Source organism: Oryza glaberrima, unplaced genomic scaffold (genome assembly GCF_000147395.1).
Source record: "Oryza glaberrima unplaced genomic scaffold, OglaRS2 ChrUN-Ctg41, whole genome shotgun sequence".
Classification (NCBI taxonomy): Eukaryota; Viridiplantae; Streptophyta; class Magnoliopsida; order Poales; family Poaceae; genus Oryza; species Oryza glaberrima.
Genome location: NW_026267046.1, coordinates 84,059 through 104,094, shown reverse-complemented (window position 1 = coordinate 104,094; position 20,036 = coordinate 84,059). Strand labels below are relative to the sequence as shown.

The 20,036-nt window shown below is 50.7% G+C and overlaps 61 non-coding genes and 1 pseudogene across 61 annotated transcripts; all 62 read right to left on the bottom strand.

Annotated features, from left to right (window-relative positions):
- Positions 1–40: 40 nt before the first annotated feature.
- LOC127759378 (5S ribosomal RNA) lies at positions 41–158 on the bottom strand. Its single transcript, XR_008014686.1, has one exon. It is a non-coding gene; the product is annotated as a 5S ribosomal RNA (ribosomal RNA).
- Positions 159–364: 206 nt separating this feature from the next.
- Positions 365–483, bottom strand: LOC127759258 (5S ribosomal RNA). The gene has a single exon (XR_008014564.1). It is a non-coding gene; the product is annotated as a 5S ribosomal RNA (ribosomal RNA).
- A 206-nt stretch (positions 484–689) lies between these two features.
- On the bottom strand, positions 690–808 carry LOC127759257 (5S ribosomal RNA). The gene has a single exon (XR_008014563.1). It is a non-coding gene; the product is annotated as a 5S ribosomal RNA (ribosomal RNA).
- Positions 809–1,014: 206 nt separating this feature from the next.
- On the bottom strand, positions 1,015–1,133 carry LOC127759256 (5S ribosomal RNA). The gene has a single exon (XR_008014562.1). It is a non-coding gene; the product is annotated as a 5S ribosomal RNA (ribosomal RNA).
- Positions 1,134–1,339: 206 nt separating this feature from the next.
- On the bottom strand, positions 1,340–1,458 carry LOC127759255 (5S ribosomal RNA). The gene has a single exon (XR_008014561.1). It is a non-coding gene; the product is annotated as a 5S ribosomal RNA (ribosomal RNA).
- A 206-nt stretch (positions 1,459–1,664) lies between these two features.
- Positions 1,665–1,783, bottom strand: LOC127759254 (5S ribosomal RNA). Its single transcript, XR_008014560.1, has one exon. It is a non-coding gene; the product is annotated as a 5S ribosomal RNA (ribosomal RNA).
- Positions 1,784–1,989: 206 nt separating this feature from the next.
- On the bottom strand, positions 1,990–2,108 carry LOC127759253 (5S ribosomal RNA). Its single transcript, XR_008014559.1, has one exon. It is a non-coding gene; the product is annotated as a 5S ribosomal RNA (ribosomal RNA).
- A 206-nt stretch (positions 2,109–2,314) lies between these two features.
- LOC127759252 (5S ribosomal RNA) lies at positions 2,315–2,433 on the bottom strand. The gene has a single exon (XR_008014558.1). It is a non-coding gene; the product is annotated as a 5S ribosomal RNA (ribosomal RNA).
- A 206-nt stretch (positions 2,434–2,639) lies between these two features.
- LOC127759251 (5S ribosomal RNA) lies at positions 2,640–2,758 on the bottom strand. Its single transcript, XR_008014557.1, has one exon. It is a non-coding gene; the product is annotated as a 5S ribosomal RNA (ribosomal RNA).
- Positions 2,759–2,964: 206 nt separating this feature from the next.
- LOC127759249 (5S ribosomal RNA) lies at positions 2,965–3,083 on the bottom strand. Its single transcript, XR_008014555.1, has one exon. It is a non-coding gene; the product is annotated as a 5S ribosomal RNA (ribosomal RNA).
- Positions 3,084–3,289: 206 nt separating this feature from the next.
- On the bottom strand, positions 3,290–3,408 carry LOC127759248 (5S ribosomal RNA). The gene has a single exon (XR_008014554.1). It is a non-coding gene; the product is annotated as a 5S ribosomal RNA (ribosomal RNA).
- Positions 3,409–3,614: 206 nt separating this feature from the next.
- On the bottom strand, positions 3,615–3,733 carry LOC127759247 (5S ribosomal RNA). The gene has a single exon (XR_008014553.1). It is a non-coding gene; the product is annotated as a 5S ribosomal RNA (ribosomal RNA).
- A 206-nt stretch (positions 3,734–3,939) lies between these two features.
- On the bottom strand, positions 3,940–4,058 carry LOC127759246 (5S ribosomal RNA). The gene has a single exon (XR_008014552.1). It is a non-coding gene; the product is annotated as a 5S ribosomal RNA (ribosomal RNA).
- A 206-nt stretch (positions 4,059–4,264) lies between these two features.
- Positions 4,265–4,383, bottom strand: LOC127759244 (5S ribosomal RNA). The gene has a single exon (XR_008014551.1). It is a non-coding gene; the product is annotated as a 5S ribosomal RNA (ribosomal RNA).
- A 206-nt stretch (positions 4,384–4,589) lies between these two features.
- LOC127759243 (5S ribosomal RNA) lies at positions 4,590–4,708 on the bottom strand. Its single transcript, XR_008014550.1, has one exon. It is a non-coding gene; the product is annotated as a 5S ribosomal RNA (ribosomal RNA).
- A 206-nt stretch (positions 4,709–4,914) lies between these two features.
- Positions 4,915–5,033, bottom strand: LOC127759242 (5S ribosomal RNA). The gene has a single exon (XR_008014549.1). It is a non-coding gene; the product is annotated as a 5S ribosomal RNA (ribosomal RNA).
- A 206-nt stretch (positions 5,034–5,239) lies between these two features.
- LOC127759241 (5S ribosomal RNA) lies at positions 5,240–5,358 on the bottom strand. The gene has a single exon (XR_008014548.1). It is a non-coding gene; the product is annotated as a 5S ribosomal RNA (ribosomal RNA).
- Positions 5,359–5,564: 206 nt separating this feature from the next.
- On the bottom strand, positions 5,565–5,683 carry LOC127759240 (5S ribosomal RNA). The gene has a single exon (XR_008014547.1). It is a non-coding gene; the product is annotated as a 5S ribosomal RNA (ribosomal RNA).
- A 206-nt stretch (positions 5,684–5,889) lies between these two features.
- Positions 5,890–6,008, bottom strand: LOC127759239 (5S ribosomal RNA). The gene has a single exon (XR_008014546.1). It is a non-coding gene; the product is annotated as a 5S ribosomal RNA (ribosomal RNA).
- Positions 6,009–6,214: 206 nt separating this feature from the next.
- On the bottom strand, positions 6,215–6,333 carry LOC127759237 (5S ribosomal RNA). The gene has a single exon (XR_008014544.1). It is a non-coding gene; the product is annotated as a 5S ribosomal RNA (ribosomal RNA).
- A 206-nt stretch (positions 6,334–6,539) lies between these two features.
- On the bottom strand, positions 6,540–6,657 carry LOC127759377 (5S ribosomal RNA). The gene has a single exon (XR_008014684.1). It is a non-coding gene; the product is annotated as a 5S ribosomal RNA (ribosomal RNA).
- Positions 6,658–6,863: 206 nt separating this feature from the next.
- LOC127759236 (5S ribosomal RNA) lies at positions 6,864–6,982 on the bottom strand. Its single transcript, XR_008014543.1, has one exon. It is a non-coding gene; the product is annotated as a 5S ribosomal RNA (ribosomal RNA).
- Positions 6,983–7,188: 206 nt separating this feature from the next.
- LOC127759235 (5S ribosomal RNA) lies at positions 7,189–7,307 on the bottom strand. Its single transcript, XR_008014542.1, has one exon. It is a non-coding gene; the product is annotated as a 5S ribosomal RNA (ribosomal RNA).
- A 206-nt stretch (positions 7,308–7,513) lies between these two features.
- Positions 7,514–7,633, bottom strand: LOC127759329 (5S ribosomal RNA). Its single transcript, XR_008014631.1, has one exon. It is a non-coding gene; the product is annotated as a 5S ribosomal RNA (ribosomal RNA).
- Positions 7,634–7,839: 206 nt separating this feature from the next.
- On the bottom strand, positions 7,840–7,958 carry LOC127759234 (5S ribosomal RNA). The gene has a single exon (XR_008014541.1). It is a non-coding gene; the product is annotated as a 5S ribosomal RNA (ribosomal RNA).
- A 206-nt stretch (positions 7,959–8,164) lies between these two features.
- Positions 8,165–8,283, bottom strand: LOC127759233 (5S ribosomal RNA). Its single transcript, XR_008014540.1, has one exon. It is a non-coding gene; the product is annotated as a 5S ribosomal RNA (ribosomal RNA).
- A 206-nt stretch (positions 8,284–8,489) lies between these two features.
- LOC127759547 (5S ribosomal RNA) lies at positions 8,490–8,608 on the bottom strand. Its single transcript, XR_008014812.1, has one exon. It is a non-coding gene; the product is annotated as a 5S ribosomal RNA (ribosomal RNA).
- A 206-nt stretch (positions 8,609–8,814) lies between these two features.
- On the bottom strand, positions 8,815–8,933 carry LOC127759546 (5S ribosomal RNA). The gene has a single exon (XR_008014811.1). It is a non-coding gene; the product is annotated as a 5S ribosomal RNA (ribosomal RNA).
- A 206-nt stretch (positions 8,934–9,139) lies between these two features.
- On the bottom strand, positions 9,140–9,258 carry LOC127759545 (5S ribosomal RNA). The gene has a single exon (XR_008014810.1). It is a non-coding gene; the product is annotated as a 5S ribosomal RNA (ribosomal RNA).
- Positions 9,259–9,464: 206 nt separating this feature from the next.
- On the bottom strand, positions 9,465–9,583 carry LOC127759544 (5S ribosomal RNA). The gene has a single exon (XR_008014809.1). It is a non-coding gene; the product is annotated as a 5S ribosomal RNA (ribosomal RNA).
- A 206-nt stretch (positions 9,584–9,789) lies between these two features.
- LOC127759543 (5S ribosomal RNA) lies at positions 9,790–9,908 on the bottom strand. The gene has a single exon (XR_008014808.1). It is a non-coding gene; the product is annotated as a 5S ribosomal RNA (ribosomal RNA).
- Positions 9,909–10,114: 206 nt separating this feature from the next.
- Positions 10,115–10,233, bottom strand: LOC127759541 (5S ribosomal RNA). The gene has a single exon (XR_008014806.1). It is a non-coding gene; the product is annotated as a 5S ribosomal RNA (ribosomal RNA).
- A 206-nt stretch (positions 10,234–10,439) lies between these two features.
- LOC127759540 (5S ribosomal RNA) lies at positions 10,440–10,558 on the bottom strand. Its single transcript, XR_008014805.1, has one exon. It is a non-coding gene; the product is annotated as a 5S ribosomal RNA (ribosomal RNA).
- Positions 10,559–10,764: 206 nt separating this feature from the next.
- On the bottom strand, positions 10,765–10,883 carry LOC127759539 (5S ribosomal RNA). The gene has a single exon (XR_008014804.1). It is a non-coding gene; the product is annotated as a 5S ribosomal RNA (ribosomal RNA).
- Positions 10,884–11,089: 206 nt separating this feature from the next.
- LOC127759537 (5S ribosomal RNA) lies at positions 11,090–11,208 on the bottom strand. The gene has a single exon (XR_008014803.1). It is a non-coding gene; the product is annotated as a 5S ribosomal RNA (ribosomal RNA).
- Positions 11,209–11,414: 206 nt separating this feature from the next.
- Positions 11,415–11,533, bottom strand: LOC127759536 (5S ribosomal RNA). Its single transcript, XR_008014802.1, has one exon. It is a non-coding gene; the product is annotated as a 5S ribosomal RNA (ribosomal RNA).
- Positions 11,534–11,739: 206 nt separating this feature from the next.
- On the bottom strand, positions 11,740–11,858 carry LOC127759535 (5S ribosomal RNA). The gene has a single exon (XR_008014801.1). It is a non-coding gene; the product is annotated as a 5S ribosomal RNA (ribosomal RNA).
- Positions 11,859–12,064: 206 nt separating this feature from the next.
- LOC127759534 (5S ribosomal RNA) lies at positions 12,065–12,183 on the bottom strand. Its single transcript, XR_008014800.1, has one exon. It is a non-coding gene; the product is annotated as a 5S ribosomal RNA (ribosomal RNA).
- Positions 12,184–12,389: 206 nt separating this feature from the next.
- On the bottom strand, positions 12,390–12,508 carry LOC127759533 (5S ribosomal RNA). The gene has a single exon (XR_008014799.1). It is a non-coding gene; the product is annotated as a 5S ribosomal RNA (ribosomal RNA).
- Positions 12,509–12,714: 206 nt separating this feature from the next.
- LOC127759532 (5S ribosomal RNA) lies at positions 12,715–12,833 on the bottom strand. Its single transcript, XR_008014798.1, has one exon. It is a non-coding gene; the product is annotated as a 5S ribosomal RNA (ribosomal RNA).
- A 206-nt stretch (positions 12,834–13,039) lies between these two features.
- Positions 13,040–13,158, bottom strand: LOC127759287 (5S ribosomal RNA). The gene has a single exon (XR_008014592.1). It is a non-coding gene; the product is annotated as a 5S ribosomal RNA (ribosomal RNA).
- A 206-nt stretch (positions 13,159–13,364) lies between these two features.
- LOC127759531 (5S ribosomal RNA) lies at positions 13,365–13,483 on the bottom strand. Its single transcript, XR_008014797.1, has one exon. It is a non-coding gene; the product is annotated as a 5S ribosomal RNA (ribosomal RNA).
- Positions 13,484–13,689: 206 nt separating this feature from the next.
- Positions 13,690–13,808, bottom strand: LOC127759529 (5S ribosomal RNA). Its single transcript, XR_008014795.1, has one exon. It is a non-coding gene; the product is annotated as a 5S ribosomal RNA (ribosomal RNA).
- A 206-nt stretch (positions 13,809–14,014) lies between these two features.
- LOC127759286 (5S ribosomal RNA) lies at positions 14,015–14,133 on the bottom strand. Its single transcript, XR_008014591.1, has one exon. It is a non-coding gene; the product is annotated as a 5S ribosomal RNA (ribosomal RNA).
- Positions 14,134–14,339: 206 nt separating this feature from the next.
- On the bottom strand, positions 14,340–14,458 carry LOC127759284 (5S ribosomal RNA). The gene has a single exon (XR_008014589.1). It is a non-coding gene; the product is annotated as a 5S ribosomal RNA (ribosomal RNA).
- A 206-nt stretch (positions 14,459–14,664) lies between these two features.
- LOC127759528 (5S ribosomal RNA) lies at positions 14,665–14,783 on the bottom strand. Its single transcript, XR_008014794.1, has one exon. It is a non-coding gene; the product is annotated as a 5S ribosomal RNA (ribosomal RNA).
- A 206-nt stretch (positions 14,784–14,989) lies between these two features.
- On the bottom strand, positions 14,990–15,108 carry LOC127759527 (5S ribosomal RNA). The gene has a single exon (XR_008014793.1). It is a non-coding gene; the product is annotated as a 5S ribosomal RNA (ribosomal RNA).
- A 206-nt stretch (positions 15,109–15,314) lies between these two features.
- On the bottom strand, positions 15,315–15,432 carry LOC127759376 (5S ribosomal RNA). The gene has a single exon (XR_008014683.1). It is a non-coding gene; the product is annotated as a 5S ribosomal RNA (ribosomal RNA).
- A 206-nt stretch (positions 15,433–15,638) lies between these two features.
- Positions 15,639–15,757, bottom strand: LOC127759526 (5S ribosomal RNA). Its single transcript, XR_008014792.1, has one exon. It is a non-coding gene; the product is annotated as a 5S ribosomal RNA (ribosomal RNA).
- A 206-nt stretch (positions 15,758–15,963) lies between these two features.
- On the bottom strand, positions 15,964–16,083 carry LOC127759345 (5S ribosomal RNA). Its single transcript, XR_008014647.1, has one exon. It is a non-coding gene; the product is annotated as a 5S ribosomal RNA (ribosomal RNA).
- A 207-nt stretch (positions 16,084–16,290) lies between these two features.
- LOC127759283 (5S ribosomal RNA) lies at positions 16,291–16,409 on the bottom strand. The gene has a single exon (XR_008014588.1). It is a non-coding gene; the product is annotated as a 5S ribosomal RNA (ribosomal RNA).
- A 206-nt stretch (positions 16,410–16,615) lies between these two features.
- Positions 16,616–16,734, bottom strand: LOC127759525 (5S ribosomal RNA). The gene has a single exon (XR_008014791.1). It is a non-coding gene; the product is annotated as a 5S ribosomal RNA (ribosomal RNA).
- Positions 16,735–16,937: 203 nt separating this feature from the next.
- Positions 16,938–17,056, bottom strand: LOC127759282 (5S ribosomal RNA). Its single transcript, XR_008014586.1, has one exon. It is a non-coding gene; the product is annotated as a 5S ribosomal RNA (ribosomal RNA).
- Positions 17,057–17,263: 207 nt separating this feature from the next.
- Positions 17,264–17,381, bottom strand: LOC127759375 (5S ribosomal RNA). Its single transcript, XR_008014682.1, has one exon. It is a non-coding gene; the product is annotated as a 5S ribosomal RNA (ribosomal RNA).
- Positions 17,382–17,587: 206 nt separating this feature from the next.
- LOC127759374 (5S ribosomal RNA) lies at positions 17,588–17,705 on the bottom strand. The gene has a single exon (XR_008014681.1). It is a non-coding gene; the product is annotated as a 5S ribosomal RNA (ribosomal RNA).
- Positions 17,706–17,910: 205 nt separating this feature from the next.
- LOC127759281 (5S ribosomal RNA) lies at positions 17,911–18,029 on the bottom strand. The gene has a single exon (XR_008014585.1). It is a non-coding gene; the product is annotated as a 5S ribosomal RNA (ribosomal RNA).
- A 206-nt stretch (positions 18,030–18,235) lies between these two features.
- Positions 18,236–18,354, bottom strand: LOC127759520 (5S ribosomal RNA). Its single transcript, XR_008014790.1, has one exon. It is a non-coding gene; the product is annotated as a 5S ribosomal RNA (ribosomal RNA).
- Positions 18,355–18,574: 220 nt separating this feature from the next.
- On the bottom strand, positions 18,575–18,693 carry LOC127759315 (5S ribosomal RNA). The gene has a single exon (XR_008014618.1). It is a non-coding gene; the product is annotated as a 5S ribosomal RNA (ribosomal RNA).
- A 206-nt stretch (positions 18,694–18,899) lies between these two features.
- Positions 18,900–19,018, bottom strand: LOC127759280 (5S ribosomal RNA). Its single transcript, XR_008014584.1, has one exon. It is a non-coding gene; the product is annotated as a 5S ribosomal RNA (ribosomal RNA).
- Positions 19,019–19,224: 206 nt separating this feature from the next.
- Positions 19,225–19,388, bottom strand: LOC127759425 (5S ribosomal RNA; annotated as a pseudogene).
- A 206-nt stretch (positions 19,389–19,594) lies between these two features.
- Positions 19,595–19,713, bottom strand: LOC127759311 (5S ribosomal RNA). The gene has a single exon (XR_008014614.1). It is a non-coding gene; the product is annotated as a 5S ribosomal RNA (ribosomal RNA).
- A 162-nt stretch (positions 19,714–19,875) lies between these two features.
- On the bottom strand, positions 19,876–19,994 carry LOC127759352 (5S ribosomal RNA). The gene has a single exon (XR_008014656.1). It is a non-coding gene; the product is annotated as a 5S ribosomal RNA (ribosomal RNA).
- Between the last annotated feature and the right edge of the window lie 42 nt (positions 19,995–20,036).

The window sequence follows — 20,036 nt, the reverse complement described above, 5'->3', positions numbered from 1 at the left end:
GCGCGAGTCAAAAGAGGGGAGAGAGAGACGACAAAAAGGAGGGATGCAACACGAGGACTTCCCAGGAGGTCACCCATCCTAGTACTACTCTCGCCCAAGCACGCTTACTTCGGAGTTCTGATGGGATCCGGTGCTTTAGTGCTGGTATGATCGCATCCGATATGTCTAGGCGTCATTCGGATGTCATTTCTTAAAATAGGCGTAACTTTCTCATACGGACTCGGAATCAGGCAAATGATATATCCACGGACATCTACAGAAAATGTTACATCCGATTCTCCGCAGCTCTCGCCCAAGGAGCGACACAACACGAGGGACGCAGCGGCGCGAGTCAAAAGAGGGGAGAGAGAGACGACAAAAAGGAGGGATGCAACACGAGGACTTCCCAGGAGGTCACCCATCCTAGTACTACTCTCGCCCAAGCACGCTTAACTTCGGAGTTCTGATGGGATCCGGTGCTTTAGTGCTGGTATGATCGCATCCGATATGTCTAGGCGTCATTCGGATGTCATTTCTTAAAATAGGCGTAACTTTCTCATACGGACTCGGAATCAGGCAAATGATATATCCACGGACATCTACAGAAAATGTTACATCCGATTCTCCGCAGCTCTCGCCCAAGGAGCGACACAACACGAGGGACGCAGCGGCGCGAGTCAAAAGAGGGGAGAGAGAGACGACAAAAAGGAGGGATGCAACACGAGGACTTCCCAGGAGGTCACCCATCCTAGTACTACTCTCGCCCAAGCACGCTTAACTTCGGAGTTCTGATGGGATCCGGTGCTTTAGTGCTGGTATGATCGCATCCGATATGTCTAGGCGTCATTCGGATGTCATTTCTTAAAATAGGCGTAACTTTCTCATACGGACTCGGAATCAGGCAAATGATATATCCACGGACATCTACAGAAAATGTTACATCCGATTCTCCGCAGCTCTCGCCCAAGGAGCGACACAACACGAGGGACGCAGCGGCGCGAGTCAAAAGAGGGGAGAGAGAGACGACAAAAAGGAGGGATGCAACACGAGGACTTCCCAGGAGGTCACCCATCCTAGTACTACTCTCGCCCAAGCACGCTTAACTTCGGAGTTCTGATGGGATCCGGTGCTTTAGTGCTGGTATGATCGCATCCGATATGTCTAGGCGTCATTCGGATGTCATTTCTTAAAATAGGCGTAACTTTCTCATACGGACTCGGAATCAGGCAAATGATATATCCACGGACATCTACAGAAAATGTTACATCCGATTCTCCGCAGCTCTCGCCCAAGGAGCGACACAACACGAGGGACGCAGCGGCGCGAGTCAAAAGAGGGGAGAGAGAGACGACAAAAAGGAGGGATGCAACACGAGGACTTCCCAGGAGGTCACCCATCCTAGTACTACTCTCGCCCAAGCACGCTTAACTTCGGAGTTCTGATGGGATCCGGTGCTTTAGTGCTGGTATGATCGCATCCGATATGTCTAGGCGTCATTCGGATGTCATTTCTTAAAATAGGCGTAACTTTCTCATACGGACTCGGAATCAGGCAAATGATATATCCACGGACATCTACAGAAAATGTTACATCCGATTCTCCGCAGCTCTCGCCCAAGGAGCGACACAACACGAGGGACGCAGCGGCGCGAGTCAAAAGAGGGGAGAGAGAGACGACAAAAAGGAGGGATGCAACACGAGGACTTCCCAGGAGGTCACCCATCCTAGTACTACTCTCGCCCAAGCACGCTTAACTTCGGAGTTCTGATGGGATCCGGTGCTTTAGTGCTGGTATGATCGCATCCGATATGTCTAGGCGTCATTCGGATGTCATTTCTTAAAATAGGCGTAACTTTCTCATACGGACTCGGAATCAGGCAAATGATATATCCACGGACATCTACAGAAAATGTTACATCCGATTCTCCGCAGCTCTCGCCCAAGGAGCGACACAACACGAGGGACGCAGCGGCGCGAGTCAAAAGAGGGGAGAGAGAGACGACAAAAAGGAGGGATGCAACACGAGGACTTCCCAGGAGGTCACCCATCCTAGTACTACTCTCGCCCAAGCACGCTTAACTTCGGAGTTCTGATGGGATCCGGTGCTTTAGTGCTGGTATGATCGCATCCGATATGTCTAGGCGTCATTCGGATGTCATTTCTTAAAATAGGCGTAACTTTCTCATACGGACTCGGAATCAGGCAAATGATATATCCACGGACATCTACAGAAAATGTTACATCCGATTCTCCGCAGCTCTCGCCCAAGGAGCGACACAACACGAGGGACGCAGCGGCGCGAGTCAAAAGAGGGGAGAGAGAGACGACAAAAAGGAGGGATGCAACACGAGGACTTCCCAGGAGGTCACCCATCCTAGTACTACTCTCGCCCAAGCACGCTTAACTTCGGAGTTCTGATGGGATCCGGTGCTTTAGTGCTGGTATGATCGCATCCGATATGTCTAGGCGTCATTCGGATGTCATTTCTTAAAATAGGCGTAACTTTCTCATACGGACTCGGAATCAGGCAAATGATATATCCACGGACATCTACAGAAAATGTTACATCCGATTCTCCGCAGCTCTCGCCCAAGGAGCGACACAACACGAGGGACGCAGCGGCGCGAGTCAAAAGAGGGGAGAGAGAGACGACAAAAAGGAGGGATGCAACACGAGGACTTCCCAGGAGGTCACCCATCCTAGTACTACTCTCGCCCAAGCACGCTTAACTTCGGAGTTCTGATGGGATCCGGTGCTTTAGTGCTGGTATGATCGCATCCGATATGTCTAGGCGTCATTCGGATGTCATTTCTTAAAATAGGCGTAACTTTCTCATACGGACTCGGAATCAGGCAAATGATATATCCACGGACATCTACAGAAAATGTTACATCCGATTCTCCGCAGCTCTCGCCCAAGGAGCGACACAACACGAGGGACGCAGCGGCGCGAGTCAAAAGAGGGGAGAGAGAGACGACAAAAAGGAGGGATGCAACACGAGGACTTCCCAGGAGGTCACCCATCCTAGTACTACTCTCGCCCAAGCACGCTTAACTTCGGAGTTCTGATGGGATCCGGTGCTTTAGTGCTGGTATGATCGCATCCGATATGTCTAGGCGTCATTCGGATGTCATTTCTTAAAATAGGCGTAACTTTCTCATACGGACTCGGAATCAGGCAAATGATATATCCACGGACATCTACAGAAAATGTTACATCCGATTCTCCGCAGCTCTCGCCCAAGGAGCGACACAACACGAGGGACGCAGCGGCGCGAGTCAAAAGAGGGGAGAGAGAGACGACAAAAAGGAGGGATGCAACACGAGGACTTCCCAGGAGGTCACCCATCCTAGTACTACTCTCGCCCAAGCACGCTTAACTTCGGAGTTCTGATGGGATCCGGTGCTTTAGTGCTGGTATGATCGCATCCGATATGTCTAGGCGTCATTCGGATGTCATTTCTTAAAATAGGCGTAACTTTCTCATACGGACTCGGAATCAGGCAAATGATATATCCACGGACATCTACAGAAAATGTTACATCCGATTCTCCGCAGCTCTCGCCCAAGGAGCGACACAACACGAGGGACGCAGCGGCGCGAGTCAAAAGAGGGGAGAGAGAGACGACAAAAAGGAGGGATGCAACACGAGGACTTCCCAGGAGGTCACCCATCCTAGTACTACTCTCGCCCAAGCACGCTTAACTTCGGAGTTCTGATGGGATCCGGTGCTTTAGTGCTGGTATGATCGCATCCGATATGTCTAGGCGTCATTCGGATGTCATTTCTTAAAATAGGCGTAACTTTCTCATACGGACTCGGAATCAGGCAAATGATATATCCACGGACATCTACAGAAAATGTTACATCCGATTCTCCGCAGCTCTCGCCCAAGGAGCGACACAACACGAGGGACGCAGCGGCGCGAGTCAAAAGAGGGGAGAGAGAGACGACAAAAAGGAGGGATGCAACACGAGGACTTCCCAGGAGGTCACCCATCCTAGTACTACTCTCGCCCAAGCACGCTTAACTTCGGAGTTCTGATGGGATCCGGTGCTTTAGTGCTGGTATGATCGCATCCGATATGTCTAGGCGTCATTCGGATGTCATTTCTTAAAATAGGCGTAACTTTCTCATACGGACTCGGAATCAGGCAAATGATATATCCACGGACATCTACAGAAAATGTTACATCCGATTCTCCGCAGCTCTCGCCCAAGGAGCGACACAACACGAGGGACGCAGCGGCGCGAGTCAAAAGAGGGGAGAGAGAGACGACAAAAAGGAGGGATGCAACACGAGGACTTCCCAGGAGGTCACCCATCCTAGTACTACTCTCGCCCAAGCACGCTTAACTTCGGAGTTCTGATGGGATCCGGTGCTTTAGTGCTGGTATGATCGCATCCGATATGTCTAGGCGTCATTCGGATGTCATTTCTTAAAATAGGCGTAACTTTCTCATACGGACTCGGAATCAGGCAAATGATATATCCACGGACATCTACAGAAAATGTTACATCCGATTCTCCGCAGCTCTCGCCCAAGGAGCGACACAACACGAGGGACGCAGCGGCGCGAGTCAAAAGAGGGGAGAGAGAGACGACAAAAAGGAGGGATGCAACACGAGGACTTCCCAGGAGGTCACCCATCCTAGTACTACTCTCGCCCAAGCACGCTTAACTTCGGAGTTCTGATGGGATCCGGTGCTTTAGTGCTGGTATGATCGCATCCGATATGTCTAGGCGTCATTCGGATGTCATTTCTTAAAATAGGCGTAACTTTCTCATACGGACTCGGAATCAGGCAAATGATATATCCACGGACATCTACAGAAAATGTTACATCCGATTCTCCGCAGCTCTCGCCCAAGGAGCGACACAACACGAGGGACGCAGCGGCGCGAGTCAAAAGAGGGGAGAGAGAGACGACAAAAAGGAGGGATGCAACACGAGGACTTCCCAGGAGGTCACCCATCCTAGTACTACTCTCGCCCAAGCACGCTTAACTTCGGAGTTCTGATGGGATCCGGTGCTTTAGTGCTGGTATGATCGCATCCGATATGTCTAGGCGTCATTCGGATGTCATTTCTTAAAATAGGCGTAACTTTCTCATACGGACTCGGAATCAGGCAAATGATATATCCACGGACATCTACAGAAAATGTTACATCCGATTCTCCGCAGCTCTCGCCCAAGGAGCGACACAACACGAGGGACGCAGCGGCGCGAGTCAAAAGAGGGGAGAGAGAGACGACAAAAAGGAGGGATGCAACACGAGGACTTCCCAGGAGGTCACCCATCCTAGTACTACTCTCGCCCAAGCACGCTTAACTTCGGAGTTCTGATGGGATCCGGTGCTTTAGTGCTGGTATGATCGCATCCGATATGTCTAGGCGTCATTCGGATGTCATTTCTTAAAATAGGCGTAACTTTCTCATACGGACTCGGAATCAGGCAAATGATATATCCACGGACATCTACAGAAAATGTTACATCCGATTCTCCGCAGCTCTCGCCCAAGGAGCGACACAACACGAGGGACGCAGCGGCGCGAGTCAAAAGAGGGGAGAGAGAGACGACAAAAAGGAGGGATGCAACACGAGGACTTCCCAGGAGGTCACCCATCCTAGTACTACTCTCGCCCAAGCACGCTTAACTTCGGAGTTCTGATGGGATCCGGTGCTTTAGTGCTGGTATGATCGCATCCGATATGTCTAGGCGTCATTCGGATGTCATTTCTTAAAATAGGCGTAACTTTCTCATACGGACTCGGAATCAGGCAAATGATATATCCACGGACATCTACAGAAAATGTTACATCCGATTCTCCGCAGCTCTCGCCCAAGGAGCGACACAACACGAGGGACGCAGCGGCGCGAGTCAAAAGAGGGGAGAGAGAGACGACAAAAAGGAGGGATGCAACACGAGGACTTCCCAGGAGGTCACCCATCCTAGTACTACTCTCGCCCAAGCACGCTTAACTTCGGAGTTCTGATGGGATCCGGTGCTTTAGTGCTGGTATGATCGCATCCGATATGTCTAGGCGTCATTCGGATGTCATTTCTTAAAATAGGCGTAACTTTCTCATACGGACTCGGAATCAGGCAAATGATATATCCACGGACATCTACAGAAAATGTTACATCCGATTCTCCGCAGCTCTCGCCCAAGGAGCGACACAACACGAGGGACGCAGCGGCGCGAGTCAAAAGAGGGGAGAGAGAGACGACAAAAAGGAGGGATGCAACACGAGGACTTCCCAGGAGGTCACCCATCCTAGTACTACTCTCGCCCAAGCACGCTTAACTTCGGAGTTCTGATGGGATCCGGTGCTTTAGTGCTGGTATGATCGCATCCGATATGTCTAGGCGTCATTCGGATGTCATTTCTTAAAATAGGCGTAACTTTCTCATACGGACTCGGAATCAGGCAAATGATATATCCACGGACATCTACAGAAAATGTTACATCCGATTCTCCGCAGCTCTCGCCCAAGGAGCGACACAACACGAGGGACGCAGCGGCGCGAGTCAAAAGAGGGGAGAGAGAGACGACAAAAAGGAGGGATGCAACACGAGGACTTCCCAGGAGGTCACCCATCCTAGTACTACTCTCGCCCAAGCACGCTTACTTCGGAGTTCTGATGGGATCCGGTGCTTTAGTGCTGGTATGATCGCATCCGATATGTCTAGGCGTCATTCGGATGTCATTTCTTAAAATAGGCGTAACTTTCTCATACGGACTCGGAATCAGGCAAATGATATATCCACGGACATCTACAGAAAATGTTACATCCGATTCTCCGCAGCTCTCGCCCAAGGAGCGACACAACACGAGGGACGCAGCGGCGCGAGTCAAAAGAGGGGAGAGAGAGACGACAAAAAGGAGGGATGCAACACGAGGACTTCCCAGGAGGTCACCCATCCTAGTACTACTCTCGCCCAAGCACGCTTAACTTCGGAGTTCTGATGGGATCCGGTGCTTTAGTGCTGGTATGATCGCATCCGATATGTCTAGGCGTCATTCGGATGTCATTTCTTAAAATAGGCGTAACTTTCTCATACGGACTCGGAATCAGGCAAATGATATATCCACGGACATCTACAGAAAATGTTACATCCGATTCTCCGCAGCTCTCGCCCAAGGAGCGACACAACACGAGGGACGCAGCGGCGCGAGTCAAAAGAGGGGAGAGAGAGACGACAAAAAGGAGGGATGCAACACGAGGACTTCCCAGGAGGTCACCCATCCTAGTACTACTCTCGCCCAAGCACGCTTAACTTCGGAGTTCTGATGGGATCCGGTGCTTTAGTGCTGGTATGATCGCATCCGATATGTCTAGGCGTCATTCGGATGTCATTTCTTAAAATAGGCGTAACTTTCTCATACGGACTCGGAATCAGGCAAATGATATATCCACGGACATCTACAGAAAATGTTACATCCGATTCTCCGCAGCTCTCGCCCAAGGAGCGACACAACACGAGGGACGCAGCGGCGCGAGTCAAAAGAGGGGAGAGAGAGACGACAAAAAGGAGGGATGCAACACGAGGACTTCCCAGGAGGTCACCCATCCTAGTACTACTCTCGCCCAAGCACTGCTTAACTTCGGAGTTCTGATGGGATCCGGTGCTTTAGTGCTGGTATGATCGCATCCGATATGTCTAGGCGTCATTCGGATGTCATTTCTTAAAATAGGCGTAACTTTCTCATACGGACTCGGAATCAGGCAAATGATATATCCACGGACATCTACAGAAAATGTTACATCCGATTCTCCGCAGCTCTCGCCCAAGGAGCGACACAACACGAGGGACGCAGCGGCGCGAGTCAAAAGAGGGGAGAGAGAGACGACAAAAAGGAGGGATGCAACACGAGGACTTCCCAGGAGGTCACCCATCCTAGTACTACTCTCGCCCAAGCACGCTTAACTTCGGAGTTCTGATGGGATCCGGTGCTTTAGTGCTGGTATGATCGCATCCGATATGTCTAGGCGTCATTCGGATGTCATTTCTTAAAATAGGCGTAACTTTCTCATACGGACTCGGAATCAGGCAAATGATATATCCACGGACATCTACAGAAAATGTTACATCCGATTCTCCGCAGCTCTCGCCCAAGGAGCGACACAACACGAGGGACGCAGCGGCGCGAGTCAAAAGAGGGGAGAGAGAGACGACAAAAAGGAGGGATGCAACACGAGGACTTCCCAGGAGGTCACCCATCCTAGTACTACTCTCGCCCAAGCACGCTTAACTTCGGAGTTCTGATGGGATCCGGTGCTTTAGTGCTGGTATGATCGCATCCGATATGTCTAGGCGTCATTCGGATGTCATTTCTTAAAATAGGCGTAACTTTCTCATACGGACTCGGAATCAGGCAAATGATATATCCACGGACATCTACAGAAAATGTTACATCCGATTCTCCGCAGCTCTCGCCCAAGGAGCGACACAACACGAGGGACGCAGCGGCGCGAGTCAAAAGAGGGGAGAGAGAGACGACAAAAAGGAGGGATGCAACACGAGGACTTCCCAGGAGGTCACCCATCCTAGTACTACTCTCGCCCAAGCACGCTTAACTTCGGAGTTCTGATGGGATCCGGTGCTTTAGTGCTGGTATGATCGCATCCGATATGTCTAGGCGTCATTCGGATGTCATTTCTTAAAATAGGCGTAACTTTCTCATACGGACTCGGAATCAGGCAAATGATATATCCACGGACATCTACAGAAAATGTTACATCCGATTCTCCGCAGCTCTCGCCCAAGGAGCGACACAACACGAGGGACGCAGCGGCGCGAGTCAAAAGAGGGGAGAGAGAGACGACAAAAAGGAGGGATGCAACACGAGGACTTCCCAGGAGGTCACCCATCCTAGTACTACTCTCGCCCAAGCACGCTTAACTTCGGAGTTCTGATGGGATCCGGTGCTTTAGTGCTGGTATGATCGCATCCGATATGTCTAGGCGTCATTCGGATGTCATTTCTTAAAATAGGCGTAACTTTCTCATACGGACTCGGAATCAGGCAAATGATATATCCACGGACATCTACAGAAAATGTTACATCCGATTCTCCGCAGCTCTCGCCCAAGGAGCGACACAACACGAGGGACGCAGCGGCGCGAGTCAAAAGAGGGGAGAGAGAGACGACAAAAAGGAGGGATGCAACACGAGGACTTCCCAGGAGGTCACCCATCCTAGTACTACTCTCGCCCAAGCACGCTTAACTTCGGAGTTCTGATGGGATCCGGTGCTTTAGTGCTGGTATGATCGCATCCGATATGTCTAGGCGTCATTCGGATGTCATTTCTTAAAATAGGCGTAACTTTCTCATACGGACTCGGAATCAGGCAAATGATATATCCACGGACATCTACAGAAAATGTTACATCCGATTCTCCGCAGCTCTCGCCCAAGGAGCGACACAACACGAGGGACGCAGCGGCGCGAGTCAAAAGAGGGGAGAGAGAGACGACAAAAAGGAGGGATGCAACACGAGGACTTCCCAGGAGGTCACCCATCCTAGTACTACTCTCGCCCAAGCACGCTTAACTTCGGAGTTCTGATGGGATCCGGTGCTTTAGTGCTGGTATGATCGCATCCGATATGTCTAGGCGTCATTCGGATGTCATTTCTTAAAATAGGCGTAACTTTCTCATACGGACTCGGAATCAGGCAAATGATATATCCACGGACATCTACAGAAAATGTTACATCCGATTCTCCGCAGCTCTCGCCCAAGGAGCGACACAACACGAGGGACGCAGCGGCGCGAGTCAAAAGAGGGGAGAGAGAGACGACAAAAAGGAGGGATGCAACACGAGGACTTCCCAGGAGGTCACCCATCCTAGTACTACTCTCGCCCAAGCACGCTTAACTTCGGAGTTCTGATGGGATCCGGTGCTTTAGTGCTGGTATGATCGCATCCGATATGTCTAGGCGTCATTCGGATGTCATTTCTTAAAATAGGCGTAACTTTCTCATACGGACTCGGAATCAGGCAAATGATATATCCACGGACATCTACAGAAAATGTTACATCCGATTCTCCGCAGCTCTCGCCCAAGGAGCGACACAACACGAGGGACGCAGCGGCGCGAGTCAAAAGAGGGGAGAGAGAGACGACAAAAAGGAGGGATGCAACACGAGGACTTCCCAGGAGGTCACCCATCCTAGTACTACTCTCGCCCAAGCACGCTTAACTTCGGAGTTCTGATGGGATCCGGTGCTTTAGTGCTGGTATGATCGCATCCGATATGTCTAGGCGTCATTCGGATGTCATTTCTTAAAATAGGCGTAACTTTCTCATACGGACTCGGAATCAGGCAAATGATATATCCACGGACATCTACAGAAAATGTTACATCCGATTCTCCGCAGCTCTCGCCCAAGGAGCGACACAACACGAGGGACGCAGCGGCGCGAGTCAAAAGAGGGGAGAGAGAGACGACAAAAAGGAGGGATGCAACACGAGGACTTCCCAGGAGGTCACCCATCCTAGTACTACTCTCGCCCAAGCACGCTTAACTTCGGAGTTCTGATGGGATCCGGTGCTTTAGTGCTGGTATGATCGCATCCGATATGTCTAGGCGTCATTCGGATGTCATTTCTTAAAATAGGCGTAACTTTCTCATACGGACTCGGAATCAGGCAAATGATATATCCACGGACATCTACAGAAAATGTTACATCCGATTCTCCGCAGCTCTCGCCCAAGGAGCGACACAACACGAGGGACGCAGCGGCGCGAGTCAAAAGAGGGGAGAGAGAGACGACAAAAAGGAGGGATGCAACACGAGGACTTCCCAGGAGGTCACCCATCCTAGTACTACTCTCGCCCAAGCACGCTTAACTTCGGAGTTCTGATGGGATCCGGTGCTTTAGTGCTGGTATGATCGCATCCGATATGTCTAGGCGTCATTCGGATGTCATTTCTTAAAATAGGCGTAACTTTCTCATACGGACTCGGAATCAGGCAAATGATATATCCACGGACATCTACAGAAAATGTTACATCCGATTCTCCGCAGCTCTCGCCCAAGGAGCGACACAACACGAGGGACGCAGCGGCGCGAGTCAAAAGAGGGGAGAGAGAGACGACAAAAAGGAGGGATGCAACACGAGGACTTCCCAGGAGGTCACCCATCCTAGTACTACTCTCGCCCAAGCACGCTTAACTTCGGAGTTCTGATGGGATCCGGTGCTTTAGTGCTGGTATGATCGCATCCGATATGTCTAGGCGTCATTCGGATGTCATTTCTTAAAATAGGCGTAACTTTCTCATACGGACTCGGAATCAGGCAAATGATATATCCACGGACATCTACAGAAAATGTTACATCCGATTCTCCGCAGCTCTCGCCCAAGGAGCGACACAACACGAGGGACGCAGCGGCGCGAGTCAAAAGAGGGGAGAGAGAGACGACAAAAAGGAGGGATGCAACACGAGGACTTCCCAGGAGGTCACCCATCCTAGTACTACTCTCGCCCAAGCACGCTTAACTTCGGAGTTCTGATGGGATCCGGTGCTTTAGTGCTGGTATGATCGCATCCGATATGTCTAGGCGTCATTCGGATGTCATTTCTTAAAATAGGCGTAACTTTCTCATACGGACTCGGAATCAGGCAAATGATATATCCACGGACATCTACAGAAAATGTTACATCCGATTCTCCGCAGCTCTCGCCCAAGGAGCGACACAACACGAGGGACGCAGCGGCGCGAGTCAAAAGAGGGGAGAGAGAGACGACAAAAAGGAGGGATGCAACACGAGGACTTCCCAGGAGGTCACCCATCCTAGTACTACTCTCGCCCAAGCACGCTTAACTTCGGAGTTCTGATGGGATCCGGTGCTTTAGTGCTGGTATGATCGCATCCGATATGTCTAGGCGTCATTCGGATGTCATTTCTTAAAATAGGCGTAACTTTCTCATACGGACTCGGAATCAGGCAAATGATATATCCACGGACATCTACAGAAAATGTTACATCCGATTCTCCGCAGCTCTCGCCCAAGGAGCGACACAACACGAGGGACGCAGCGGCGCGAGTCAAAAGAGGGGAGAGAGAGACGACAAAAAGGAGGGATGCAACACGAGGACTTCCCAGGAGGTCACCCATCCTAGTACTACTCTCGCCCAAGCACGCTTAACTTCGGAGTTCTGATGGGATCCGGTGCTTTAGTGCTGGTATGATCGCATCCGATATGTCTAGGCGTCATTCGGATGTCATTTCTTAAAATAGGCGTAACTTTCTCATACGGACTCGGAATCAGGCAAATGATATATCCACGGACATCTACAGAAAATGTTACATCCGATTCTCCGCAGCTCTCGCCCAAGGAGCGACACAACACGAGGGACGCAGCGGCGCGAGTCAAAAGAGGGGAGAGAGAGACGACAAAAAGGAGGGATGCAACACGAGGACTTCCCAGGAGGTCACCCATCCTAGTACTACTCTCGCCCAAGCACGCTTAACTTCGGAGTTCTGATGGGATCCGGTGCTTTAGTGCTGGTATGATCGCATCCGATATGTCTAGGCGTCATTCGGATGTCATTTCTTAAAATAGGCGTAACTTTCTCATACGGACTCGGAATCAGGCAAATGATATATCCACGGACATCTACAGAAAATGTTACATCCGATTCTCCGCAGCTCTCGCCCAAGGAGCGACACAACACGAGGGACGCAGCGGCGCGAGTCAAAAGAGGGGAGAGAGAGACGACAAAAAGGAGGGATGCAACACGAGGACTTCCCAGGAGGTCACCCATCCTAGTACTACTCTCGCCCAAGCACGCTTAACTTCGGAGTTCTGATGGGATCCGGTGCTTTAGTGCTGGTATGATCGCATCCGATATGTCTAGGCGTCATTCGGATGTCATTTCTTAAAATAGGCGTAACTTTCTCATACGGACTCGGAATCAGGCAAATGATATATCCACGGACATCTACAGAAAATGTTACATCCGATTCTCCGCAGCTCTCGCCCAAGGAGCGACACAACACGAGGGACGCAGCGGCGCGAGTCAAAAGAGGGGAGAGAGAGACGACAAAAAGGAGGGATGCAACACGAGGACTTCCCAGGAGGTCACCCATCCTAGTACTACTCTCGCCCAAGCACGCTTTACTTCGGAGTTCTGATGGGATCCGGTGCTTTAGTGCTGGTATGATCGCATCCGATATGTCTAGGCGTCATTCGGATGTCATTTCTTAAAATAGGCGTAACTTTCTCATACGGACTCGGAATCAGGCAAATGATATATCCACGGACATCTACAGAAAATGTTACATCCGATTCTCCGCAGCTCTCGCCCAAGGAGCGACACAACACGAGGGACGCAGCGGCGCGAGTCAAAAGAGGGGAGAGAGAGACGACAAAAAGGAGGGATGCAACACGAGGACTTCCCAGGAGGTCACCCATCCTAGTACTACTCTCGCCCAAGCACGCTTAACTTCGGAGTTCTGATGGGATCCGGTGCTTTAGTGCTGGTATGATCGCATCCGATATGTCTAGGCGTCATTCGGATGTCATTTCTTAAAATAGGCGTAACTTTCTCATACGGACTCGGAATCAGGCAAATGATATATCCACGGACATCTACAGAAAATGTTACATCCGATTCTCCGCAGCTCTCGCCCAAGGAGCGACACAACACGAGGGACGCAGCGGCGCGAGTCAAAAGAGGGGAGAGAGAGACGACAAAAAGGAGGGATGCAACACGAGGACTTCCCAGGAGGTCACCCATCCTAGTACTACTCTCGCCCAAGCACGCTTAACTTCGGAGTTCTGATGGGATCCGGTGCTTTAGTGCTGGTATGATCGCATCCGATATGTCTAGGCGTCATTCGGATGTCATTTCTTAAAATAGGCGTAACTTTCTCATACGGACTCGGAATCAGGCAAATGATATATCCACGGACATCTACAGAAAATGTTACATCCGATTCTCCGCAGCTCTCGCCCAAGGAGCGACACAACACGAGGGACGCAGCGGCGCGAGTCAAAAGAGGGGAGAGAGAGACGACAAAAAGGAGGGATGCAACACGAGGACTTCCCAGGAGGTCACCCATCCTAGTACTACTCTCGCCCAAGCACGCTTTACTTCGGAGTTCTGATGGGATCCGGTGCTTTAGTGCTGGTATGATCGCATCCGATATGTCTAGGCGTCATTCGGATGTCATTTCTTAAAATAGGCGTAACTTTCTCATACGGACTCGGAATCAGGCAAATGATATATCCACGGACATCTACAGAAAATGTTACATCCGATTCTCCGCAGCTCTCGCCCAAGGAGCGACACAACACGAGGGACGCAGCGGCGCGAGTCAAAAGAGGGGAGAGAGAGACGACAAAAAGGAGGGATGCAACACGAGGACTTCCCAGGAGGTCACCCATCCTAGTACTACTCTCGCCCAAGCACGCTTTACTTCGGAGTTCTGATGGGATCCGGTGCTTTAGTGCTGGTATGATCGCATCCGATATGTCTAGGCGTCATTCGGATGTCATTTCTTAAAATAGGCGTAACTTTCTCATACGGACTCGGAATCAGGCAAATGATATATCCACGGACATCTACAGAAAATGTTACATCCGATTCTCCGCAGCTCTCGCCCAAGGAGCGACACAACACGAGGGACGCAGCGGCGCGAGTCAAAAGAGGGGAGAGAGAGACGACAAAAAGGAGGGATGCAACACGAGGACTTCCCAGGAGGTCACCCATCCTAGTACTACTCTCGCCCAAGCACGCTTAACTTCGGAGTTCTGATGGGATCCGGTGCTTTAGTGCTGGTATGATCGCATCCGATATGTCTAGGCGTCATTCGGATGTCATTTCTTAAAATAGGCGTAACTTTCTCATACGGACTCGGAATCAGGCAAATGATATATCCACGGACATCTACAGAAAATGTTACATCCGATTCTCCGCAGCTCTCGCCCAAGGAGCGACACAACACGAGGGACGCAGCGGCGCGAGTCAAAAGAGGGGAGAGAGAGACGACAAAAAGGAGGGATGCAACACGAGGACTTCCCAGGAGGTCACCCATCCTAGTACTACTCTCGCCCAAGCACGCTTAACTTCGGAGTTCTGATGGGATCCGGTGCTTTAGTGCTGGTATGATCGCATCCGATATGTCTAGGCGTCATTCGGATGTCATTTCTTAAATTAGGCGTAACTTTCTCATACGGACTCGGAATCAGGCAAATGATATATCCACGGACATCTACAGAAAATGTTACATCCGATTCTCCGCAGCTCTCGCCCAAGGAGCGACACAACACGAGGGACGCAGCGGCGCGAGTCAAAAGAGGGGAGAGAGAGACGACAAAAAGGAGGGATGCAACACGAGGACTTCCCAGGAGGTCACCCATCCTAGTACTACTCTCGCCCAAGCACGCTTACTTCGGAGTTCTGATGGGATCCGGTGCTTTAGTGCTGGTATGATCGCATCCGATATGTCTAGGCGTCATTCGGATGTCATTTCTTAAAATAGGCGTAACTTTCTCATACGGACTCGGAATCAGGCAAATGATATATCCACGGACATCTACAGAAAATGTTACATCCGATTCTCCGCAGCTCTCGCCCAAGGAGCGACACAACACGAGGGACGCAGCGGCGCGAGTCAAAAGAGGGGAGAGAGAGACGACAAAAAGGAGGGATGCAACACGAGGACTTCCCAGGAGGTCACCCATCCTAGTACTACTCTCGCCCAAGCACGCTTAACTTCGGAGTTCTGATGGGATCCGGTGCTTTAGTGCTGGTATGATCGCATCCGATATGTCTAGGCGTCATTCGGATGTCATTTCTTAAAATAGGCGTAACTTTCTCATACGGACTCGGAATCAGGCAAATGATATATCCACGGACATCTACAGAAAATGTTACATCCGATTCTCCGCAGCTCTCGCCCAAGGAGCGACACAACACGAGGGACGCAGCGGCGCGAGTCAAAAGAGGGGAGAGAGAGACGACAAAAATGAGGGATGCAACACGAGGACTTCCCAGGAGGTCACCCATCCTAGTACTACTCTCGCCCAAGCACGCTTTAACTTCGGAGTTCTGATGGGATCCGGTGCTTTAGTGCTGGTATGATCGCATCCGATATGTCCTAGGCGTCATTCGGATGTCATTTCTTAAATTAGGCGTAACTTTCTCATACGGACTCGGAATCAGGCAAATGATATATCCACGGACATCTACAGAAAATGTTACATCCGATTCGACGCAGCTCTCGCCCAAGGAGCGACACAACACGAGGGACGCAGCGGCGCGAGTCAAAAGAGGGGAGAGAGAGACGACAAAAAGGAGGGATGCAACACGAGGACTTCCCAGGAGGTCACCCATCCTAGTACTACTCTCGCCCAAGCACGCTTTACTTCGGAGTTCTGATGGGATCCGGTGCTTTAGTGCTGGTATGATCGCATCCGATATGTCTAGGCGTCATTCGGATGTCATTTCTTAAAATAGGCGTAACTTTCTCATACGGACTCGGAATCAGGCAAATGATATATCCACGGACATCTACAGAAAATGTTACATCCGATTCTCCGCAGCTCTCGCCCAAGGAGCGACACAACACGAGGGACGCAGCGGCGCGAGTCAAAAGAGGGGAGAGAGAGACGACAAAAAGGAGGGATGCAACACGAGGACTTCCCAGGAGGTCACCCATCCTAGTACTACTCTCGCCCAAGCACGCTTAACTTCGGAGTTCTGATGGGATCCGGTGCTTTAGTGCTGGTATGATCGCATCCGATATGTCTAGGCGTCATTCGGATGTCATTTCTTAAAATAGGCGTAACTTTCTCATACGGACTCGGAATCAGGCAAATGATATATCCACGGACATCTACAGAAAATGTTACATCCGATTCTCCGCAGCTCTCGCCCAAGGAGCGACACAACACGAGGGACGCAGCGGCGCGAGTCAAAAGAGGGGAGAGAGACGACAAAAAGAGGGATGCAACACGAGGACTTCCCAGGAGGTCACCCATCCTAGTACTACTCTCGCCCAAGCACGCTTTACTTCGGAGTTCTGATGGGATCCGGTGCTTTAGTGCTGGTATGATCGCATCCGATATGTCCTAGGCGTCATTCGGATGTCATTTCTTAAATTAGGCGTAACTTTCTCATACGGACTCGGAATCAGGCAAATGATATATCCACGGACATCTACAGAAAATGTTACATCCGATTCTCCGCAGCTCTCGCCCAAGGAGCGACACAACACGAGGGACGCAGCGGCGCGAGTCAAAAGAGGGGAGAGAGAGACGACAAAAAGGAGGGATGCAACACGAGGACTTCCCAGGAGGTCACCCATCCTAGTACTACTCTCGCCCAAGCACGCTTACTTCGGAGTTCTGATGGGATCCGGTGCTTTAGTGCTGGTATGATCGCATCCGATATGTCTAGGCGTCATTCGGATGTCATTTCTTAAAATAGGCGTAACTTTCTCATACGGACTCGGAATCAGGCAAATGATATATCCACGGACATCTACAGAAAATGTTACATCCGATTCTCCGCAGCTCTCGCCCAAGGAGCGACACAACACGAGGGACGCAGCGGCGCGAGTCAAAAGAGGGGAGAGAGAGACGACAAAAAGGAGGGATGCAACACGAGGACTTCCCAGGAGGTCACCCATCCTAGTACTACTCTCGCCCAAGCACGCTTACTTCGGAGTTCTGATGGGATCCGGTGCTTTAGTGCTGGTATGATCGCATCCGATATGTCTAGGCGTCATTCGGATGTCATTTCTTAAATAGGCGTAACTTTCTCATACGGACTCGGAATCAGGCAAATGATATATCCACGGACATCTACAGAAAATGTTACATCCGATTCTCCGCAGCTCTCGCCCAAGGAGCGACACAACACGAGGGACGCAGCGGCGCGAGTCAAAAGAGGGGAGAGAGAGACGACAAAAAGGAGGGATGCAACACGAGGACTTCCCAGGAGGTCACCCATCCTAGTACTACTCTCGCCCAAGCACGCTTTACTTCGGAGTTCTGATGGGATCCGGTGCTTTAGTGCTGGTATGATCGCATCCGATATGTCTAGGCGTCATTCGGATGTCATTTCTTAAAATAGGCGTAACTTTCTCATACGGACTCGGAATCAGGCAAATGATATATCCACGGACATCTACAGAAAATGTTACATCCGATTCTCCGCAGCTCTCGCCCAAGGAGCGACACAACACGAGGGACGCAGCGGCGCGAGTCAAAAGAGGGGAGAGAGAGACGAGAAAAAGGAGGGATGCAACACGAGGACTTCCCAGGAGGTCACCCATCCTAGTACTACTCTCGCCCAAGCACGCTTAACTTCGGAGTTCTGATGGGATCCGGTGCTTTAGTGCTGGTATGATCGCATCCGATATGTCTAGGCGTCATTCGGATGTCATTTCTTAAAATAGGCGTAACTTTCTCATACGGACTCGGAATCAGGCAAATGATATATCCACGGACATCTACAGAAAATGTTACATCCGATTCGACGCAGCTCTCGCCCAAGGAGCGACACAACACGAGGGACGCAACACGAGGGACGTAACGGCGCGAGTCAAAAGAGGGGAGAGAGAGACGACAAAAATGAGGGATGCAACACGAGGACTTCCAAGGAGGTCACCCATCCTAGTACTACTCTCGCCCAAGCACGCTTTACTTCGGAGTTCTGATGGGATCCGGTGCTTTAGTGCTGGTATGATCGCATCCAATATGCCTAGGCGTCATTCGGATGTCATTTCTTAAATTAGGCGTAACTTTCTCATACGGACTCGGAATCAGGCAAATGATATATCCACGGACATCTACAGAAAATGTTACATCCGATTCGACGCAGCTCTCGCCCAAGGAGCGACACAACACGAGGGACGCAGCGGCGCGAGTCAAAAGAGGGGAGAGAGAGACGAGAAAAAGGAGGGATGCAACACGAGGACTTCCCAGGAGGTCACCCATCCTAGTACTACTCTCGCCCAAGCACGCTTTACTTCGGAGTTCTGATGGGATCCGGTGCTTTAGTGCTGGTATGATCGCATCCGATATGTCTAGGCGTCATTCGGATGTCATTTCTTAAAATAGGCGTAACTTTCTCATACGGACTCGGAATCAGGCAAATGATATATCCACGGACATCTACAGAAAATGTTACATCCGATTCTCCGCAGCTCTCGCCCATGGAGCGACACAACACGAGGGACACAGCGGCGCGAGTCAAAAGAGGGGAGAGAGAGACGACAAAAAGGAGGGATGCAACACGAGGACTTCCCAGGAGGTCACCCATCCTAGTACTACTCTCGCCCAAGCACGCTTAACTTCGGAGTTCCATCCTAGTACTACTCTCGCCCAAGCACGCTTAACTTCGGAGTTCTGATGGGATCCGGTGCTTTAGTGCTGGTATGATCGCATCCGATATGTCTAGGCGTCATTCGGATGTCATTTCTTAAAATAGTCGTAACTTTCTCATACGGACTCGGAATCAGGCAAATGATATATTCACGGACATCTACAGAAAATGTTACATCCGATTCTCCGCAGCTCTCGCCCAAGGAGCGACACAACACGAGGGACGCAGCGGCGCGAGTCAAAAGAGGGGAGAGAGAGACGACAAAAAGGAGGGATGCAACACGAGGACTTCCCAGGAGGTCACCCATCCTAGTACTACTCTCGCCCAAACACGCTTAACTTCGGAGTTCTGATGGGATCCAGTGCTTTAGTGCTGGTATGATCGCATCCGATATGTCTAGGCGTCATTCGGATGTCATTTCTTAAAATAGGCGTAACTTTCTCATACGGACTCGGAATCAGGCAAATGATATATCCACGGACATCTACAGAAAATGTTACATCCGATTCCGGCGCGAGTCAAAAGAGGGGAGAGAGAGACGACAAAAAGGAGGGATGCAACACGAGGACTTCCTAGGAGGTCACCCATCCTAATACTACTCTCGCCCAAGCACGCTTAACTTCGGAGTTCTAATGGGATCCGGTGCTTTAGTGCTGGTATGATCGCATCCGATATGTCTAGGCGTCATTCGGATGTCATCTCTTAAAATAGG